We start from the raw sequence: 22,302 nt of genomic DNA, 5'->3' as shown, positions 1-22,302 counted from the left end.
ATTTCCTCGTTGTCCGAAGGTGGGTTTGTGGTTTGTCCCCTTCTGTAAAAATCACAAGCTGCAGCCAAGTTTGGTTTTAGGATTGCCACTTACAGTTCATTGTGTGTGGGGAACAAACCATGAATTTCGAGGAGACATGCGGGATTACTAAGAGCATTTGTTACCTCTCTCCTCAGCCGAAAAGGCTCCCAGAGTGTGGCTTGCTCACAGTCAATTAAAACATGGTTGTCCCACCCACAGGCTTACATACAATCTAAAAAACAACAACACTGTGGCACACAAGGTGAAAGGGAAGGAAGGGGGAAATCAAATTCGGACACCAGTTTCTAATTGGTTATAATGACCAGCTGACACAGCTCAAGGGTAGGAGGTGACTGTTGGAGCTGGCCTTTTCTGATGGAGTGAGAGCTCTGCTTCCCATCTTTCCCACTAAGGCTGTCTGATGAAATGGCTGCTCCCAGATGACAGGGGAAGGAGAGCAGTTGCTCCCAGTGTGTGGTGGCGAGGAGCCAGTTTTTGAGCCAAATGCACCAGCAGGCTGCCCATTTGCTTTAAGCACAACTGTGGCTTATTTAATGTGACTTCCAATACAGCCATTTTGATGCAGTAGTAGGACTTGGGGGTGGGTATATGACTTACAAAGCACTCCACCAGAGCCAAGTAAAAACCCTTCCTTGTTTTTTTTTAAGTGCTAGTGCCATTAAAATTTTTTTTTTTAAAAAAAGCTTATGTGTCATTCCCATTCATTTCAGTATGGGAAGTGGTGGATAACGTCCTGTGAGTCAACGTTTGTCTCCCTCTCTGTGACTCCGAACAGCGACCCAAAATCTGCCACTTGAGACGGACACATCATCTAGATGCCTTGAGGCAGAACCGCCTCAGTTTCCATGAATTAGTGTTGAGAGAATTTCTTTTTTTATTTTTCTGCTTTCTCCACCCTGACAAAGGCATTTATGGACCCCTGTACATAACGAATCACATTATTGATATACGATTGTGATCCTTGTGGTCCCTGCAGATGATTGGTATTAGATGCTACGGAGGAAGGTAGAATGACTGCATGTTGCTCCACTCCTGGTCGTTAATACTTCATTCCTTTTCGAATATTCCAGATGATAATTTTGAGAGGAGGCGAACTACTGGGAAAACAAATTAAAAAATTAGTGTAATTTAAATATTTCTGCCTTGTCCTGTATTGCTAGGCCATGGGATGGGTTCATAAAAGCAGTGCATGTTAATATAACTTGATGTGAAAACTGAACCTGTCAGCAATAAAAGAAGTCCAAAGGCAAATCATAATATTAACTGTATCATTGGCCTATCTGAAATACCTCCATAAACAACCAGGGTTTTGATGCAAAAAAGGAAGCCACTATGATCATGTCAGGCCTCCTCTTTTTCCCTAGAGTAGGATATAAATGCCACCCCCTTTTTATCGCCACAACAATCCTGTGAGGTAGGTTCGACTGATTTCTCACAATGTAACATCTTGATCTTCAGGAATTATAGAGATTTGAACTAGGCCGCATCCTCACAATGCATACGCCATACGCTCCTTAGCATGGTTTGAGTCAATTCCTCTTCCCAGGGAACCTTGGAAATTGTAACTCTGTGAGGGGATTAGGGGGTTCCTAGCAATTCCCAGCCAACAAACTACAGCGCCCAGAATTCTTTGAGGGAATGACTGTTTAAGTGGCATAATAGTGCTTTAAATGTATGATGCAGATGTGATACCAGCCTAAGTCCAATGTCTTCTCCACTACAGGTGCATTTTTCAGGCATTGGGAGTCTTGCATTCATTTTACTGGTTGTAACGCTAGCGCTTCTTTCCTTTTACACTACATTGCCTGTTGTTTTAAGGAACTGTGGCTTTTGATACATATAATGCTATGTTGCACTAAATTTCATTCACACCAATGGTGTGTCATTGGACATGGACTTTATAGGTGTGCATGTTTCTGTTCCCTCATGAAAACTGTGGGAAAACAACTGTACGCCAGAATACCACCCCAAATTTCATCACATTGTATCACCCATGAAAACCATGGGAAAGTTACAGTGTGGAAAACTCCTGCGATTTTCCAGGTTAGGAAGTTGCAATTGTGATTTTCCTGGAAGCAATTAACATGGAGATCAGCATTAAACTTCCCTTATATGTTACTTGATTTCCAGAAGTCGTTGTTGCATTGAGTGAAATCTGAAATAAAACATTAAAATCTATGGATATGGAAACGTTTGGGGATATGGAATAAAGTTGTGTTTGGATGCAGCCTCCATTATGCATTAGGATGGCTCTAGGAAGGGTGTTAACAAGATTTGGCAACTCTTTATCTAGAAGAAAAAGCCCTGCCTCCCTCAGAGGACACCAGGCTTGTATTCCACCAGTTACCCCCCAGCTGTCCTTGCATTCTCCTCCCAACCCCGGTCTCCAACACCAAAAGCTGCAGCTAGGGCTTGGTATCTTAGCAACAGCCTTGCTCTTGAGTTTCTTTGGGCCAGGTGGCTGCAGCTGTCCCAAGCCTGGAACAGCTACTTCCTGTTACGCGCTCTAGTTTTGCAGCGAAGTATTGACAGCGGAATTTTAAGCATTGGGGTTTTGGCCAGAAGCAAACATTAAAAGGCGCAAGGAGATAGGATAATGATATATTAAGGGTGGAATAACAAATAAAGTGAATAACGCAACAATAACAAAAATAATAGTGGGGAAAGAAGATCGCACATGGGTGAAGGGAAGTACTGGGGTGTTGGGGAGGGAGGTGAAGGGATTAATTGAAATTGTTAAAGATTGGTATAGGATTTAAGAGATTTAAATTTTTATAAAGATTCTATAAAGAAAGCAGAAAGAAATATCAAGTAAAGGTATCGGAGAGGAGATCGGCGTAAATGAAAACATGAGACTTATGGTTTTGTTACATATGATTTTATTTTGGAGTTGTCTGCTTATTTTGGAGTTGTTTGTTGAAAAGAATGTATATTATGTGAATGAAATAATAAAGGATTTGAAAGGGGGGGAAACATGGGATCTGTGGTGCTCTGAGCATCAAAAGGTACTCTGAGATTGCTTTTGTGGCGTCACCACACGTCCACTCATTTATTGTGGCACTTATCTGAAGTCATTTTACTGTGGTTTCCTGGTAGCCTCCTTACAATCGTTTTCTAGCCCTTGGCATCTTAAATGTGAATCTGGGAGGTGGTTGTTTTTTAAAACATTGCCCATGTGAGGATCCCATGCTTGGGGTTGTTGGCACCTGTGTGTCAAAATGTTAGCAGGTGGCATTGCATATTTATGGATCCCTGATGTGCTGATCTTGAATGTGCAAGGTTTTTCCTAATTAACATTCCCAAGTGTTAAGAGAGAATAGATCTCAAGCCATGTTGCTCAGCTCTACTATGATAGCAAGTTGCCTGGCAATATGATTCAGGATTTTAAAAAGCACCTGGCTCCTAGCAGTTAATAGCAATGGTGGAACTATGTGTGATCAGAAACACTGCCTACCACATAAGAGTTAATAATTTAGTGTGGCAGTGCTCACACTTTGAAATTCCCTGCCTATTTACACAAGGCAGGCACCTTCACTGTATTATTTTGAGCACCTAAAAACCATTTTTGTTTAAGGCTATGTTGGCACGTGTTTTTCACCTGGTTTTTAGGTTATCGTCAATTTTAATTATTTTTTTAATGTTCTAAATATTTGTTTTTAACTGTGTTCTGCTGAGAATTCCGTTCTATTCTTTTTTTTTTGTAAACTGCTTTGAGGCTTTTTAAAAACGATAAATGTTACAAAAAATATAAGTTGCAAAGTGTTCCATTCTCAGAGTTGTTAAAGCAATTAGAGCTGACTTCAGGCTTGTGGGATCTACTTAGTTTGCTACTAGAAGCTCAAGATCTGCCAACTGCGGTCAGGTGCCAAAGCCCTCTAGAGACATTTCTTTAAAGCAGGGTTGGATGAACCCCAAGTCCAGGGGCCAAATGTGGCCCTCCAGACTTTTCTGTTTGACCCTTCGGACCCTCCCAAGCTCACAGGCCCTCACCAGCTTTAACCTCACTTGGGTGTGCACTCTACACATGAACAGACGTTTGTGTGAAATACAGCTTGCATCTGTGTTCAGTGCGACATGTGAACAAGCCTACAACCTTCCTTTTGGAGATCTGACTGGGGTATTTGGGTTGGAACTCGGCAGCAGATTATAGTCTTCCAGGTCACTGGTCACCTATGCTGAAAAATGAGAAAGCAGCACCCAATTAGCAACGGCTGGATCTTTCTCTCCTTCCTTACCTGATTTTATTTTGAATAAGTGGCAGTAACCTTTCTCTTTTCGGTTGCTGTTGGTTGTTATAAATTCTTCTGTAGTTATGTTTTCAGTCTCAGAGCAATAGTTTTTAGAAAGAAGGAAGAAAGTAGGTGTTACTATAACCGGAAAAACGTGTAACCTGGCTCAGAGTCACAGGTTATATTCAGGTAAAACAGTGCCAAGTATGGAACCTGATCTGCGTCCAGAACACTTAATAAATTGGTGGGGGGTAGAGTGTGAAAAATGGAGCAGGTTCAACTTTGGGCTTGATTTTCCCTCTTGCCAACTCTCCTTGTGCTTTAATTGGGCACTGCTAAGCCCAAAAACTCCTTCATGGATCACTGCCTTGTCGTGGCGAAGGGGCTTGAATACTTTGGCCACCTCATGAGAAGAGAAGACTCCCTGGAAAAGACCCTGATGTTGGGAAAGATTGAGGGCACAAGGAGAAGGGGACGACAGAGGACGAGATGATTGGACCGTGTTCTTGAAACTACCAACATGAGTTTAACCAATATGGGGGTGGCAGTGGAAGACAGGAGTGCCTGGCGTGCTCTGGTCCATGGGGTCACGAAGAGTTGGACACGACTAAACAACTAAACAACAAGCCCAGAAAAGGAAAGGCAAAACCATTTTGCAAAAGCAGATACCAGTTCCCACCCTTTGCCAGCCTGTGTTTTGAAAACGGTTATAAAGCTGTTTTAGCCTGATAACTTCAGCACTATTAAGCACTTTTATCCAGCTGAGAAGGAACATGGGTGTAGCAGCTCTGCTGGGGTATGTATGTTTCAGCTCTGACTTCCCAAGATTGGGTGAATTATTCAAGCCTGTTTTGTGATAAAAGTGAACCTTCTGTATTGGGGAACCTTTTGTGTCCATGGAAAACTCTGATCTTCCAGGCTTCTTTACTGCAATAGATGCAAAAGTCTCCCTGTTGCAAAAGTTGAGTTTCATCAGATGAGGGGCAGGGAGGAGTAGTGCAGCCTCGGGGCTAGTAGACATTTGCTTCTGTTGCTCCTCTGTGCGCATGTTCCTTCAGGGACATCATCCGCCCTTTATTGTTGTCATCTGTGTACTCTGATGTTAGTCATGTTATAGCTCGATGCACTTCGACTGTTCTGCATCCAAAACTGAACATCAGGCCAATGTGGGGACTTGAGTGTCCTGAAATAAATCTACCCCACTTAGTCATTCAGGGAGGTTCAATCTGCTTCCAGGGTCAAGTTTTTAAAATAACATAATACAGGTATGGGGGAACCTGTGCCCCCCAGATGTTGTTAGACTGTAACTTCCGTTGTCCCAACAACATCTGGATGCTCCACAGGTTCTCCACCTCTGTCTTAAAATATTTGTTTAAAAAAACTCTAGTCACTTTACTAAGTGAATATCTTTTCTTAGCTGTGTTCCTCATATGGAGTTAATCTTTAAGCTGCTTTAGAAAGCCATAAACATCACCTTGGTGTTCCTTTAGTTTGTGATAAGAACTGTACTGGCTGTATTTCAGCAGATGTGGTTTCTGAGTAGTGAAAAGAGGGAGCACAGTATTCCCACTTAAAATATATGCCCCTTTGCGTCCTTAAAGAAAAACCTCTATGTGACTCTTTTTAGTGATGACAGAATTCAAGCAAGTATCTTCCACTTAATTATATTACAACACACAATTTCTTAAGATGTTTCCAAACAGAAGTCTACCCTGTTTGTAATAGGCGCTTAATCCAAGTGTGTGATAAAAACTGAGGTGGGCATTCCGGGTTCTGTGTTAGGCCAGGTTGAACTGCAACTTTGATAAACTATGCAACTTTGTTTGTTTTACATAACATGTACTCTGCAATGTATTTTTTTTTTGTTCGCCAGCAGGAACTATGGAGGGTGTGGGGCTCTAGCTTTCCAGCCATTTGAAATCGTCACCAATTCTTTTTCTGTTGACATTCCTATGTACTTTCAAGCCACGTTCACAAGGTCTTGGAACTTGAATGTTCTAATGAAAGGTTAATTCATCAAGAACCAGTGTAGTGATTCGTGGCCGACCACAAATCTCTGGGCGAGGGTTCAGTTCCCTCCTTGGCCATGACTTATTGGACCACTCAGTGTAATCTACTTGACAGGGTCCTTGAGAGTATAAAATGGCTTATTTTGGAACAAAGTCCACACTATCTGGTAGCGGTTCTCCAGGGTTTCAGATGGGGGTCTCTCCCACACCCAGAGATTCTGAGGATTGAACCTGTGACTTCTGTATGCAAAATAGATGTTCTACCCCAGAGCTGCAGCTCTTTGGAGAGCAGAACCATTTACAGTGGTACCTCGGGTTAAGAACTTAATTCATTCTGGAGGTCCGTTCTTAACCTGAAATTGTTCTTAACCTGAAGCACCATTTTAGCTAATGGGGCCTCCCGCTGCCGCTGCACCGCTAGAGCACAATTTCTGTTCTCATCCTGAAGCAAAATTCTAAACCGAGGTACTATTTCTGGGTTAGCGGAGTCTGTAACCTGAAGTGTACGTAACCTGAAGCATATGTAACCCAAGGTACTACTGTATATCACCTTGAGCTCCTTAGAGGCAAGGTGAGATATATATGTAAATTTGTACCCAATACCGCAACCTACCTTCTCCCAACCCTTGCAGAATAGAGAGGTCTTAAGTGCTTGTTCAAAGGTGCCATGGGCAACTTAATCGCATCCTCATGTTGCCATCTCTGTTCATGAATCTGCATCTTTTCTCCTTTTCGGCTACTAAACTTCCTTTCCTAAAATTGATCTGGTTGTTTCTTCATTCCCTGAATAGTTTCTTCGTGGTGGCGGTGTTGATGTTGACTAATGTGCAGTGTGCACTCCCCTTTTGTGCCCTTTCTAAGCCTTTTGAGGGTAACTGCTTAGCAACCGTCCTCGCTTGGTTAATGTTTTTACAGGCTTCTTCTGTGCAGACGTGGGATCTGCTTCAGTGACTGGAGGTTTGTAATGTTCATCAAGGTCGATGGCCCAAAGCAGTTTAAATCCATGCCTGGATTTAATTCCTTGTTCTCATTTCAAGAGGCCTTTCCTAATAATTAGTGGGCATGGTAATCTTCCATTCTAGTTGTTAATTTGCACAGGTTGATAGGACCAAGAACTCTTAAAAGCCCTTGACTTTTCATTTGAGTTCCCATAATAGTGTCTTCTGTTACTCTGGTTTGATGCTGAAGACCAAAGGCCGGGGATGATTGAAGTGGCAGGATATCTTCATGGGGGCAGTTTTTCAAAAGTGGGTTGGTTAGGAAGCCCAGAGACACATGCCTTCTCAAGATGGGACTGCTCTTTCCACCATGCATACTTATGGGACCAGATACCTTTCTCTGTAGGTTTGCATTTCAAAGTTGCTCACGTGCTGCATCCTGCATGTAGCTACATGACTTCTCTCCGAGGTGGCCCAACATGTAATGCACCTGTAAGCATCTTTCAAACCTGTTGTTTGTGTGCATACACTTTTTTTTTTGTAATGCAATCTGAATTTCAAAAAGAAAAGAAATGCTTGTGGCAAAATGGCTGTTTTTTGGCCCTGCGCTAGTGATGCACCTTCTCTTCCAGAACACTAGACCTTACATAATGGCAGTAAAATGGAATTATGCTGTGTCAAGCTATTATCAGAATTGTTGAGCATGTGGCTTAAAAGAAGAAGGAGGAGGAGGAGGAGTTTGGATTTGATATCCCACCTTTCACTGCCTTTAAGGAGTCTCAAAGCGGCTAACAATCTCCTTTCCCTTCCTCCCCCACAACAAACACTCTGTGAGGTGAGTGGGGCTGAGAGACTTCAAAGAAGTGTGACTGGCCCAAGGTCACCCAGCAGCTGCATGTGGAGGAGCGGAGACACGAACCCGGTTCCCCAGATTACGTGACTTCTCTTAACCACTACACCACACTGGCTTGTAGGCTAAAAGGTTCTTGTTCATGTGCCAATACTGTTCTCATTTGACCCTTTTCTTGCTATCTGTGTTCTTCAGCTGTGAGTGCGAGAAATGACCTGTAGACTTGTGACATCTGAGAATCTAATCAATTAATCAGCAGTTCTCAAACATTGCTCTCACAGACCACTTGAACATTGCTGTGGGTTTCTGCGGGCTACTTAATCAGCTTCCTTTGTTCTATAAATTACAGTGCACAACTCAAACTTTAGTAACTGGTATAGGCTTGCTTTTCTAACATGAAAGATGGGCCTGTTTTTGTGAGCAAAGTTATGTGAAGCTGGGTGGAAGACAAAAGTCTGAGAACCCAGAGCTGGGGAACCTTTTTCAGCCAAGGAGCTACATTTCTGCATTGGCAACCTTCGGGGGCTGCATAACAGTACAGTGGTACCTCAGGTTAAGTACTTACGGTAATTTGTTCCGGAGGTCCGTACTTAACCTGAAACTGTTCTTAACCTGAAGCACCACTTCAGTTAATGGGGCCTCCTGCTGCTGCCGCGCCACCGGAGCACAATTTCTGTTCTCATCCTGAAGCAAAGTTCTTAACCTGAAGCACTATTTCTGGGTTAGCGGAGTCTGTAACCTGAAGTGTATGTAACCTGAAGCGTATGTCACCTGAGGTACCACTGTAGTGGGTGTCACTAGGTGAGGCCAACATGCCCATTATAACCTGAGTTGTAGGTTTGCAGAGGTTTGGTTGCTGTTTCCCAGGATGTTGGCACGTGACTTCCCCCGAAGAATCATGGGAAACATGATTTGTTAAATATGCCTGGAATTTGAAGCTCTGTGAGGGAGAAACCACAATTCCAGGATCCTTTGAGAGGACTCATGTGCTTTAAATGGTGTGATAGATGTGTTTAGAATGTATGGTGTGTGCATCTGCAGATGTACCATTTTAGTCTGATTCTGCTAGGGCAGGTAATTTAGAACCCTTCCTGGAGGCTGGTTTAATGAGCTTGGATTTGTTAGTGGGGCGGCTAGGCAACATTGTGTCAAAGGAGGTGTTATCTCATACTTTTCCCTGTCGCTTTCCTTATCGCTTTCCTTGAGCAAAACCCTCCCAATCGGCATACAGTTGCGCAGACTGAATTTTCTGCTATGCGATTGAGTCGCATCCAAAAAACAGCGACAGCCTGGAGTTGCCCTTAGATAACATTCAGGACTTATTTAGCACCGTATCAGCCATGGTGGAAAACAAAATAATTGAAATGTCAGATGATACTAATCGAGCAAAATAAAAGCAATGTCTGCTGCATCGCCTCAAAATTATGGCAACCCGCTAGAGTGATTTCAATTACTGCTTATTTTTCTTTCTCCGACCTGCATTAACTGCAGCAAAACAACGGAAGGCAATGTTCTGGGATCTTGGGGGAGTTTTTCGGGGGGAAGGCTGTAACTCGGTGACAGAGCATCTGCTTTTCACACAGGAGGTTCCAGTTTCAATCCCTGGCATCTCCAGGTAGGGCTGGGAATTGTTCAGTTTCTGTTAATTGGTTCTCATGGGAAACTTACAGATTCTGGCTTCACACAATTAACTCAAGGCCGTGTCAATTTACTCTTGGCAGAAAGCCAAGGTCTGCTTGACCTAGAAACTACTTACTCTGATTGGTTAACGACCAGCACTCAACTCTGTTATCTAGGGATTGCTAGCACAGTTTGGTGTGTTAGGTGTGTTAGGAGTAGGAGTAGGAGTGCTGTGCATGGTTAAGAGAGAGAGAGAAAGAAAGGATTTATTTTGCTTTGTTTTGTATGCAGAAACTCTGCTGGTTTTATTTTTCCTTTTAATAAATCCTGTAAATAGTTATTCTGAGTCTAGCTGACTAGTCATTTCCACCTCAACTAGCTTCTTCGCTGTGCAGGAAAACTCTGCTACGTTTGGGCTAAAGCCATTAGAGCTATGCCTGACACTTCAAAGTTCCATGAGGTTATGGGTATTGTGCTGCCAGCCTGAGTTGTGGTGGTGTCAGCATCAACGGTGTTGGTTCCAGTAGTTCCAGAAGTTGTTGTTCCCGTTGGTGCAGCAGATGGACACTGGCTGGTTCCTGACTGTGGTGAGCTGGTGACGCAGTGGACACAAGGACAACAGCTGCAGCGTGTGAGTGCTGGGTGCTGTGGTTCCTGTTTTCTCTCTCGGTGGTCGTGAGTAGCTGGTTCCGGGTTCCAGGGACATCGCTCTCAAGATGGCCTCACAACCAGTTCAGATGGCTTTTGAGCGTCTGAATGACTCCAATTACTTGCTGTGGTCGGAACGCATGCAGGCAGTGCTGCAGAGGGATCGTCTCTGGCAAGTGGTGAGTAAGTTTCCTGCGAAGCCTGATGATGAAGACCTCGATAAAGACCAAAGAGCAAGGGCCACAATTGTCTTGGGGCTGGAAGATTCCCAGTTGCCGTATGTGAGGGGAATCAAGACAGCTAGAGGTGTGTGGCAAGCACTTAAAGAACTCCATGTGCGTGAGACAGCGGTTTCCAAGCTGTTCATTCGCAAGGCATTGTACAAGGCAATGTTACAGCCTGGGGTTACAATGCAGGAACACCTACACAGTTTACAGTTAAAGTTTGCTGCGCTACAGGAAAGAGACTGTGCATTAGACCAGCAGGAGAAGGTGGCTATTATTTTGAGTTCTCTCCCGGAAAGCTGGGATAATTTAGTTTTGTCTCTAGAAGGCATACAGGAGCGTGATTTATCAATCAGTTACGTTACTGGGCGTTTGATTGAAGAGTGGCAGAAGAGGCAAGAAAGGTCGTTGGCTGCAGAGGCTTCTACAGGCGGGCGGTTTGGAAGGAGTTCTCATGCCGTGCCAGGGGTGAAGCAAGAGCAGCGTGCCGGTGAGGAGTCTGCGTTTGCTGTTAGGCGTTGTTTCCGATGTGGGTCTTCAGCGCATCTAAAACGACAATGTCCTGAGTTGGTCAAGTCTCAGTTGCCGGTGCAGGAGCAGAGACGATATCAGCAGCAGCAGCAGCAGCAGCGGAAAAAAGAAGTTCTTCAAACAAAAACAGTCGGCTCAGCTGGTGACCGCCGAGGTCAAGATTGCTGATGAGAAACAAGCTGTCTGGGTGGTCGATTCGGGAGCGTCTCGGCACATCGTAAATTCAGATGAATTGTTTGTTTCCAAGAACTCAGCACAGCGCAGCCAGGTGGCTCTAGCAGACGGAAGTACTTCCGAAGTGATTTCAGGGGGTGCAGTTTTTGTTCCTTGTCTTCATGAATGCCTGCAAAATGTACTTTGTGTGCCTTCATTAAGGAGCAATCTGATGTCTGTAGATTGTTTGCTAAAAGCTGGGTTTAAAGTGTATTTTGAAGGAGACAGTTGCATTATTAAGAAGGCTGGTGAGACTTTAGGCACTGCTAAGTCAGAGGGAGGCTTGTTTTGGCTTAAAGCGGGATCTCAAGTTGCAGCAGTAGTCAGTAAATCTCAGCCTGCAGTGAATAACAAAGCTATACATGACAACTGTGTGCACTTATTGCATAGGAAAATGGGGCATGCTGGCTGGAAAAGTATACTAAAAATGTCTGAATTGGCTGATGGGGGTAATTTAAAGAGTTGTAACAAGTACCTTGATTGTAATGTTTGTAAAAAGGTTAAAACCCACAGAGTCTCTTACCCCAGAAGTGACAGAGTTAGTGAGTCACCGCTACAGCTGGTTCACATGGACGTAATTGGTCCGTTTGCTGTAAGCAGGGGTGGATCGCGTTTTTCATTAACAATTGTGGATGACGCCACGCGTTACTCTTGGGTTTATCCCATGAAGAATAAGGGTGACGTGTTCACTAAGTTTAAAGGCTGGGTGGCATCTGTGGAAAGATTTCTGTCCATTAAACTCAAAAGGATTCAGACGGACAGAGGTGGCGAATTTATGTCAAATGCTTTTAGAGATTGGTTACAAAAGCGTGGCATTGGGCATAGAAAAACGAACGCTTTTTCCCCAGAGGAGAATGGCGTTGCAGAGCGAAAAAACAGATCTTTACAAGACATGATGTTTGCCATGCTTGATGATGCTGATTTGCCCATGTCTTATTGGGGGGAGAGCATGCTCACCGCGTGTTATCTCCAAAATAGGCTCTTTCATCAAACAATAGGTACAACTCCATACTTTAAATTGTTTCAGAAAAAAACCAAAATTGACCATTTGCATGTGTTTGGATCAAAAGCCTGGGTATTAATTCCAAAACAAATGAGAAAGAAGGGAGATCCTAAGACCAAACAGTTAGTGTTTGTGGGTTACCAGGAGCTGGGAAAAGGTTTCCGCTTTGCTGAAGGGACAAATGGCATTGTGATCTCCAGGAATGCCAGTTTTTGTGAACATAGTGGCTGGGAGAGACTACATGCCAATACTGAGGTTTGGTTTGAACCTTCCCAGGAGCTTCATGACTCTGAAGGTAAACATAGAGAATCAGAGTCTGAGGGGGAGGAAAGTTCAGATAAGAGCTCTCAAGAAAGTGGAATTAGCCAGAGACCAGTTGCTAAGCAACAAAAGAGAGGTCATAGTTCTGAGGAGGAAAGTGGGTCAGAAGAAAAATTTTCTCCCAGAAGATCTAAAAGACAAAACAAAGGAGTGCCTCCGGTGCGTTTTTCTCCAGATACTGCAAATGTGTTTAGTGTAATTGCAGAGCCCAAGAGTTTTAAGGAGGTGTTAAAGTTACCAAAAGAGGAGGCAGAGCTCTGGAAGCAGGCAATGGAGGAAGAGATGTCCTCTCTGAATGAGCACAAGGTTTTTACACCAGTAGCAGCGCCTGAGGGGGCAAAGATTGTAGGCTGCAGGTGGGTGTACAAACTTAAACCTCTGGTGACAGGAAAGTACAAATACAAAGCTCGTTTAGTGGCTCAAGGATACTCTCAGAGGCCCGGTTAGGACATATCTAGGGTTGGAAGTGTGCTGGGCCCAAGATGGCAGCTGCCTAATTAGTCAGCAGAACAAAGTTAAACAACTACTGACTACATACAGGATGCAGGATTGCAAAGGGGCAGTGGTGCCTATGGATCCAGGTTTCATAAAAACACTTCATACAGATGAGAGTCCTGAATTTGAACATCCTGATGTATATCATTCTGTAATTGGAAGTTTATTGTATCTAGCACAGTGGTCCAGACCTGATATTAGCTATGCAGTAGGCATATTAAGTAGATTGGTCTCAAAACCCACACTAAATGCCTGGAAAGGGGTAAAACAAGTTCTGAGATACCTCAAACAGACAATTGGCTATATGTTACAATTAAATTCTTCAGAGGATGAAATGTTGAGTTGCTACTGTGATAGTGACTGGGGAAATTTGCCGGATAGAAAATCTGTCACAGGACTAGTCATAATGGTTGGTGGAGCTTTAATCAGCTGGCGGTCACGCAAGCAAGACGTTGTAAGTGTGTCATCAACGGAATCAGAGTACGCCGCGTTGAGTGAATTGTGCAACGAGGTGATTTATTTCAAGCATTTGTTAACAGATTTAAATGTAAATTGTGGAGAACCAGTACAAGTTTACATTGATAATCAAGCTTGTATAACCTTAAGTAAAACAGAGGGTTTCAAATCGCGTTCCAAACATATCTCTGTAAAATACCAAAATGTGCGTTGCTGTGTACAAGACAATGTAATCACCTGTACTTATGTATCAAGTGAAGAAAATGTAGCAGATGTGTTAACTAAACCATTGGCAAAGGTAAAGAACAAGCGAATGTGCAAGGGTTTAGGTTTGCTGGAAAAATAATCTCCTACATAGGTGTATTTGATGTTAATTGTCCAGCAGAATCTGTGAGGGGGTGTTCAGTTTCTGTTAATTGGTTCTCATGGGAAACTTACAGATTCTGGCTTCACACAATTAACTCAAGGCCGTGTCAATTTACTCTTGGCAGAAAGCCAAGGTCTGCTTGACCTAGAAACTACTTACTCTGATTGGTTAACGACCAGCACTCAACTCTGTTATCTAGGGATTGCTAGCACAGTTTGGTGTGTTAGGTGTGTTAGGAGTAGGAGTGCTGTGCATGGTTAAGAGAGAGAGAGAAAGAAAGGATTTATTTTGCTTTGTTTTGTATGCAGAAACTCTGCTGGTTTTATTTTTCCTTTTAATAAATCCTGTAAATAGTTATTCTGAGTCTAGCTGACTAGTCATTTCCACCTCAACTAGCTTCTTCGCTGTGCAGGAAAACTCTGCTACGTTTGGGCTAAAGCCATTAGAGCTATGCCTGACACTTCAAAGTTCCATGAGAGGACTCATGTGCTTTAAATGGTGTGATAGATGTGTTTAGAATGTATGGTGTGTGCATCTGCAGATGTACCATTTTAGTCTGATTCTGCTAGGGCAGGTAATTTAGAACCCTTCCTGGAGGCTGGTTTAATGAGCTTGGATTTGTTAGTGGGGCGGCTAGGCAACATTGTGTCAAAGGAGGTGTTATCTCATACTTTTCCCTGTCGCTTTCCTTATCGCTTTCCTTGAGCAAAACCCTCCCAATCGGCATACAGTTGCGCAGACTGAATTTTCTGCTATGCGATTGAGTCGCATCCAAAAAACAGCGACAGCCTGGAGTTGCCCTTAGATAACATTCAGGACTTATTTAGCACCGTATCAGCCATGGTGGAAAACAAAATAATTGAAATGTCAGATGATACTAATCGAGCAAAATAAAAGCAATGTCTGCTGCATCGCCTCAAAATTATGGCAACCCGCTAGAGTGATTTCAATTACTGCTTATTTTTCTTTCTCCGACCTGCATTAACTGCAGCAAAACAACGGAAGGCAATGTTCTGGGATCTTGGGGGAGTTTTTCGGGGGGAAGGCTGTAACTCGGTGACAGAGCATCTGCTTTTCACACAGGAGGTTCCAGTTTCAATCCCTGGCATCTCCAGGTAGGGCTGGGAATGTCCCCTGCCTGGAACCTAGGAGCGATTCTACCAGCAACCGTGGGCAAGGCAACTTCCTGTGTCCAATAAGCAGCATGTAATGCGGGTGGCGCTGTGGATTAAACCACAGAGCCTAGGACTTGTTGATCAGAAGGTTGGTGGTTCGAATCCCCGTGACCGGGTGAGCTCCCGTTGCTCGGTCCCAGCTCCTGCCAACCTAGCAGTTTGAAAGCACGTCAAAGTGCAAGTAGATAAATAGGTACCGCTCTGGTGGGAAGGTAAATGGCGTTTCCGTGCGCTGCTCTGGTTCACCAGAAGCAGCTTAGTCATGCTTGCCACATGACCCGGAAGTTGTACGCCGGCTCCCTCGGCCAATAAAGCGAGATGAGCGTCGCAACCCCAGAGTTGGCCACAACTGGACTTAACAGTCAGGGGTCTCTTTACCCTTTACCTAATGTAAAGTGGGGATACAGAGTTCTTGGTGTTGTCCTCCGTCTGTCTCAGGAGCCAATGGATTATCTTCTGGAATTCTGCTCTGTGGCTATGAAAGGACAGTTAATGGTTGCATCATACGGCAACTTCTCTATGGATACCTAAAATGCAGTGTTAGAAACTCAGATATATAAGCTAGGCGCCAAAATGGCTCTTTAAACCAAAGTTACAGTCACTAAAATGGAATGTCTAGTTGTCACTTTAGGGCAAGATGGCTCTAAAGTCTTATTTTGCAAATGATGGACTGACTGTGATTATCAGTTAAACACCTGGCTAGTTCAGGTGGCAACCTTGAGTTAGGTCAAGAACTTGAGAACAAGAAAAGCCACTTGCTTGATCCAGGGAGAGTCCTATTGGCCTATTCCAACCTCTTTTTCTTAACGGTGACTGCTCCTGCTGAGGCTGCACAGGAAAAGCATTTGGGTTTCAGAAATTCATTCAGTTTGTGCAGATAAAATATAACGGATAGAATTCTACAGGATGGGGTATTAGGGTGTGAAAACAGTCCTGATCCAATGATCCCCAGGTATGCACCTCCAGATGGTGGCGATGTCAGGCATCATCCTGGCACCCAGGCATCTTCACTTGGTTGCAACTGGTTGAAAGCCAGGTTGCAAAATGTGCCTGGCACCTGGCTAATTTCAGACGCTGCTAAAATGTGACCAAACCTTGCATTTCTCTGCTTGAAGAGCCTTTCAGAAGAATGATCTCCACGTGAGAAGTCCAATTTGTAGGATGTTCAGTATTCTTCAGCAATGCTGGTTTCAGGGGCTTTCTGGGCTGAGGCTTAGCTTAGTGGCTCTTTAAGCACTGTTCACAGGCATGGCTTCCCCAAAGAACCCTAGGAATGGTAATTTACCCACAGAGCTACAATTCCAAACACCCTTCACAAACTACAATTCCCAGGATTCTTTGCAGGTAGTGAAGTTCTTTAAATGTATGGTGTGGATATGACCATAGGGCAGAAGTCTTCAATCTTTTCTGATACAGGACCCATGTTTAACCCAAACATACATTTGGAGAACTGCCAAGAGGGCCCCCCCATACTTATCTTAATAAGCTGATTTTAAATCAAATTTTCACAATTAGCCTTCTTTCTTGGGGATTTTTAAATCACCCAGACATGAAGCTCTTGTAACCATTCAGGAAGAGCCAAGTAGGTATTGCTATTAATATGGTTGCTATTATTAGGCCTTTTGTAAATGTTTCCTCAAAGTATCAGATTTGCGTCAAAAACCAGCTCAACTTGTTATCTTACTGCCTTAACGTACACATTTTGTAAGAACCTCTGCCTGTCTCTCTGAAGGCCAGACTTGGGAGGGAGGATTCATAATTAAAGACCTGGGCGAAAGCAAACCTTGGGTGGTTGCTACGTAAACCTGAGGACCTGAATCTAGAAAATGAAGCTAATGTTCCTGGCGGTCGAGTTGTCAAGGAGTCTTCATTGAAAACAAACAAACCCTCTTTGCTTATCTGTCTGCAAGAACTGAATAGACCCCGGCTATGCTTTGTGGTTGGATGCCTCTGACTCATAAGAGCCCAAAGTGTTTTGAGCCTGGTGGCTGTTCCTGACGTCCACAAGGTTGTGCCTGCAGGTCATTTCCAGCTGGCTCTCTGTTAATTATTACTACTGTGCTTCCAGATTCCCATTGCACAGCCAGGCACCTCCATTTGCAGCGACTATAACAATCACAAATTTCCTTTCCGATGGTGGCTTCTTAGGCAACATTCAGCTGAGCTCTGTGAAGGATCTCCAGACTTTCAGGAGATTTGTCTTCCCAGCTGGGGAGTTATTGTATAGCTGTCAACTTTTCCCTTTTCTTGCGAGGAATCCTATTTGGAATAAGGCAATTTCCCTTAAAAAAAGGGAAACGTTGACAGCTGTGGGAGGCAAGGACTTGAAATCTGGTACGTTTGCCTTGCATAGCTCTTTCAATCTTGTCTCCTAGTTCATTCTTGCAACCCCCGTGACATGAAATCAATAGCTGTCTGACTTTTTTTCAACTGACCATCCCTAATGTTTGCAGGCATGCTCAAGTGTTAACCAAGTATGTTAACACTTCACAGTGTCTCTCTCCCCCCATTAAAATCTAAATAATAGAAGGGATGTGCATGCTATCGTGCTGTCTTCTCTGAAAGCATTTACTATAAGTATTCTCATAGAAGAGATTTTCAAGTGAAGCTTTTGAATAGGACATTTAAACCATATAAAATGCAGTCTGTCGAATTTATGATATTTCCATTCAACTACTTTTGACTATCTGAAATACTTTTTATTTATTTATTTACAACATGTAAATTTAATGTTATGTTTCTGTTTTAGCATGTGAGTGGCTTGCAATTCTGATAGACAGGTCTCAATCTATTTTAGGGAAGTGGAAGGACTTCCAGATCAGAATTCCCTGGGAAACCAACATCACTGCTTGCCTAGAAATGTAAGTTCTATAGAACTGAAATCTGAAGAATAGCACCTTTCTTTAAGGGACAGATTTCTTTAAAAGGTGGTTACCAGGGACAGATTTGATACCTAGACATCCGAACTGCCCTAAGTAAATATTTATGCACTTTTTAAAAAGTATCTTGCCTTTCTAGAATGACATGGGTTTTATCCTTCTGAAACTGTTCTGAAACAATTTCTGAAACATTTTTTTATCATTCTGAAACTGCTCAATAAATAATAATAAAACTTATTTTATAAAGGATGATTGTGTCTTTCTAGAGTAGCTCATTTCCCTCTCTGAACAATCCATCCTCTCTTTCGGATGCTGCAAATGGCTGCGATTCGGTTTCTCATTATGACAAAGCGTCTGCAAGGAGTTACGGTAGATGGAGCTGACCAAGTATTTTTTTACTGTTTCCTGCTCTGGATTAGAGACTTTTGGCAGGATGAAGGGGACTCTGGGAGCCTGCACATTGCTACTGCTTAGTCATCCATTGCGCTGGTTTATTAAACCTCACTTGGGAAGAGTTTTGCCTTTCTCTGCTAGCTGCGTTATACTTTTTTGGATCCTTCCTTCCCGGAAGTGAAAGCTTTACCCACCCATTGATGAATAATGAATTGAAAACCTGCCTAGTTTCACAGTAATCTCTGTTTACAGCCTTTGGTGCCTTCGCAGAAAGGAAGAGTCTAATCACAGGAGGATTGTGGTAAGCCGGCACACCTGTTTGAATGCCGTGGCTGCTGTCTTTTAGTATCTGTTTTTTTAAAAGATGTTGGCTGTTGAATAAATCAGTTGCTTTATCTGGCGTTAGTTTACTATTCACAGTTGGGAGTACTCTTGTGTCAGAAAGCTGGTGGAATAAGCTCTTCAGTCACTTGTTCAAAGAAACAATTTTGGGGGGCTATGAAGCCTCATGTTTTAAGTAGGACATAGAATGCCAGGGGAGGAAACAGCCTTTTAGTTAGGTCTGAGTGTATAGCACTACCTTCCTGAAAACAAATCGTTTTTTAAAAAACAAAAATTGCTGGTCATTGCAATATGCTTGAAAATGTATGGGCTAAAATCATGAAAGTCTGAAGGTGGCTGAATAAAATTTTCAGGGATTGAGGGATGGGGTCTAGCGTTCTTCCCCGTGAGTAGCCATATTGAGTACAAATGTGCAAACTGGCAAAAAAACTGAATAGATCGTGCTTTCAAGCTACAAGTGTTTAAGCAACCTTAAACTTCCTTTCCTTCTCCCACCAAGTGGACACTTGAAGTATCTTCTTCTTTGGTGATCATTCATAGCCAAGTAAGATTGTTTTCCATAAACACGGTTTTAACAATGAGTCTGTAAGTGACTGTGGAGGCCAATTCTGGAGCCACACATCCTTCCACAGCGGGGACATTGGTTTCTGGGCGGGAGTTGATCACAGTGTTGATTTGCCAAGCGTGCCTTCCTCTTAGCACGTTTCTCCCTTGCGTCCTGAGTTTGAGTGTCTTCAAAGCCCGTGACACCTTTTGTAAAGTCTGTTCTCCAATTGGAGCGCTTGCAGGCAAGTGTTTCCCAGTTGTTGTTTATACTACATTTTTTTAGATTTGCCTTGAGACAGTCTTTGAACCTCTGCTAGTTGGACAGGAACAAGGTGCACAGAGCAAATGAGATGATTTATATCTTCCTTACATGGTACCATCAGCCTACATGCCCATGTTCAAGAATAACAGAAGTAAAATGGGTAGTTTGCTGCCCCCAGAAACTTGGTGATCCACATTTAAACAGTGTGAGGAGGTGGTAACAGGTGGAAGACTGTAAGAGGAAGAAACTTGAATGACCAGGGATGTGTGTGGGCAACGGAAGCAAGCTTTCTCAATTATAAACCTGAAAGGGATTGGTGTAGGTTTCTGGGCTCATACCAGTTTTATGATATGACATGGTCAAGTGAAGACAAGCAGCAAAACATGCCACCAGTCACTTTAGTCGGGGCTGGAGCCGAATTTAAGGAGGGTACTATGGAAAGTGGCAAATCGGGCACCAGATGCTAAATCCAAGTTGTATGTGCTGTGTGTATATGTGTGAGAGATTTTTATCCACCCTGTCTTCAGTTCAACTAAACAGATCCTGGCAGAATGATTAGAGGTTGAGAAATGCAAATCTATAGTCGGGTAGTGAAGTCTATTTGCCCGAAACTTTTGGCAATGTTCTTGACTCAAAGCAGCTGTCTATTTCCTCCTTAGCTTTTTTCATATTTGCTCAACAGTTGTCTCAGGCAGTGGTATCTGTATTTGGAAAGGATCTTGTTATGAAGTTGGTCTGAGTTTGGTAAATGTTTGGGAATCCTATTCCTTACACTTGAGTTTCTTGGAGAGGAGGGATTATAAATGAAACTAACAATTCCACAAAGCACCAGGTTAAACATGGTCAAACAATGAATTATCTTAATAAATAGAATAACACTAAAAAAAAAAAAAAGCTGCCGGCCCGGAACACAAAATCCTAAGAAGCAAGACATAGCAGTAGGATTATTATTATTATTTTAAAAAAATGCAGGTAGCTATTGCTCCATTAGAAAAAATAGAGTAGTGATTGCTTAGTGGCAAATTCAGAAGTGCAGTGTTCCTTCATGATAGCCACAGATTATACAACCGTCTGAGATTACACAGTAATCTTATAATTACACAATGGTAATAATTTGGGATGCATTGGAATCATCTGTGCAGATCTTCATGTGTTGCCCATCAGCAAGGGGTGCCAACAACAGGGGGCTCTGGGTGTCTGAGCACCCACATTTTTTTGTTGTGGGTGCTCAGCACCCACACTGCAGGGCCCCCGATGCAATCTCCGAGGTCTCTCAAGGCCTCGGACAGCATCTCCAGACCTCGAAACCTGATTTCTGGTGACACCTTTTACAGAGTTGGACCAATGTTCTACCTAGCTCAGTACTGTCTACACCAGCGGCAGAGATAAAGAAGGGACATAGTGCAATGCTCATTCAATTCAGAGTATCTCCAAGTAGGAGATGGATCAAATGAAGGCAAGATGGATCAAGGGTTTGCTTTGGTGCACAGCAGCTTCCTATATTCCTTTGAGTATTGTTGATAAAGAGACAGAGGAGGAAAATGGTAGAGCTAAGCCTGAAAGAGGTGAGCTGGGCACAAGCCTCTTTTTACTTGCAATGCCTTGTTTTTCCACCAAATAGTTCAGAGGGGCTTGTGTTTTTATATCAAGGCTATTGCTCATCCAGCTTCAGGAGTAGAACTGGATTGTGGTTTTTTAAAACCACTTTCTGAGCCATGTGTTTGCTCTCTTAAAGCACGTATCGCAAGGAAGGAAGTGGTGAGGAGTCTGTCATGGGCAGAGGTGACAGAAGTTAGTGGAGATGTGCAAAAAAGTTTGCATGTTGACTTTTTTTTTTGGTCTCTGAAGTTCTTGCACTTTCTCTGCCCCTCTTTATTGATTAAATAAAATTTAATAGTCTCTGAAAAAATAAATGAACAAACATAGCATTGAGTTTATAGTGTCATTTTACGTAAAACAGTAACGGTCAACGTTTGCTCTCCACATACATGTTAGCAAATTTCTCCCACCCAATTTCGCAAACATGTCTTGCACTTTCTGAAAGACCCCATTCTAAGATGACAGGCATTTGCTCATCCATTGACATCTATCACAGCTGAGTGTTGTTACTTAATCTTTTTTGACGTGTTTCAATTCATATGTGTGTTCTTGTGCTTAGGAACACAGTCAAGGCCGGATTTAGGTTTGATGAGGCCCTAAACTACTGAAGGTAATAGGGCCCTTTCTATGTCCAGCTGTCTTTTGTTGACAACAAATTGTCACTTTTTTGTGTGTTGATTATATGCTATATGGTAATTTATGGACCTAATAGGTATCTAAAGCCATTTGCACATGTTGCCATACAACCAGTCCAAGCAGAATGTAGGCACCCTATATATAGAAATGAGCAAGCCAGTGATATTTTAGGGATCAGGCTACTTACATCATAGGAGCCTACACAACACAAAACACTGTTGCTGTATGTAGGTTTTATTTTATTTTTTTATCTTATATTTTGGAAATGTACATCCAGTTTCTTTTCCTTTAATTTTTTTGGGGCCCCCAAGAGAGTGGGGCCCTAAGCTATAGCTTGTTTAGCTTATGCGTAAATCTAGCACTGAACACAAGGGGCTGCTTTCTGTTGAGTCGGACATTAAACCATGTAGCTAAGTGCTGTCTGCAAGGAGTGGCGGACGCTCGGCAGGCAGAAATCTTTCCAAGCCCTGCCTGACGATGCTGTGAGGACTGGACCTGGACCGTTTTATTTTTTTGCATTTATA

General features: G+C 43.0%; 1 protein-coding gene across 15 annotated transcripts in view; it reads left to right on the top strand.

The window, feature by feature from the left end:
• Window positions 1-22,302, top strand: part of AKAP13 (A-kinase anchoring protein 13) — a 252,720-nt gene that overhangs the window by 4,557 nt on the left and 225,861 nt on the right. For 2 of the 15 annotated variants that reach the window (XM_083586088.1, XM_083586078.1), the window contains 2 exons: window positions 17,919-17,982; window positions 18,646-18,694. The exons of 9 other annotated variants lie outside the window; for them this stretch is intronic. The gene's annotated coding sequence lies outside the window, so the exon portion shown is untranslated. Of the gene's footprint in view, window positions 1-5,006; window positions 5,068-17,918; window positions 17,983-18,645; window positions 18,695-22,302 lie in introns of those variants that run through there. 4 more of the 15 variants (XM_083586077.1, XM_083586082.1, XM_083586076.1 and 1 more) reach the window with 3 other exon arrangements.

This window comes from Podarcis filfolensis, assembly GCF_964270895.1.
Source record: "Podarcis filfolensis genome assembly, chromosome: 14".
NCBI lineage: Eukaryota > Metazoa > Chordata > Lepidosauria > Squamata > Lacertidae > Podarcis > Podarcis filfolensis.
Note: the sequence above shows the minus strand (reverse complement) of the source record. Positions and strands in the feature narration are given on the sequence as shown.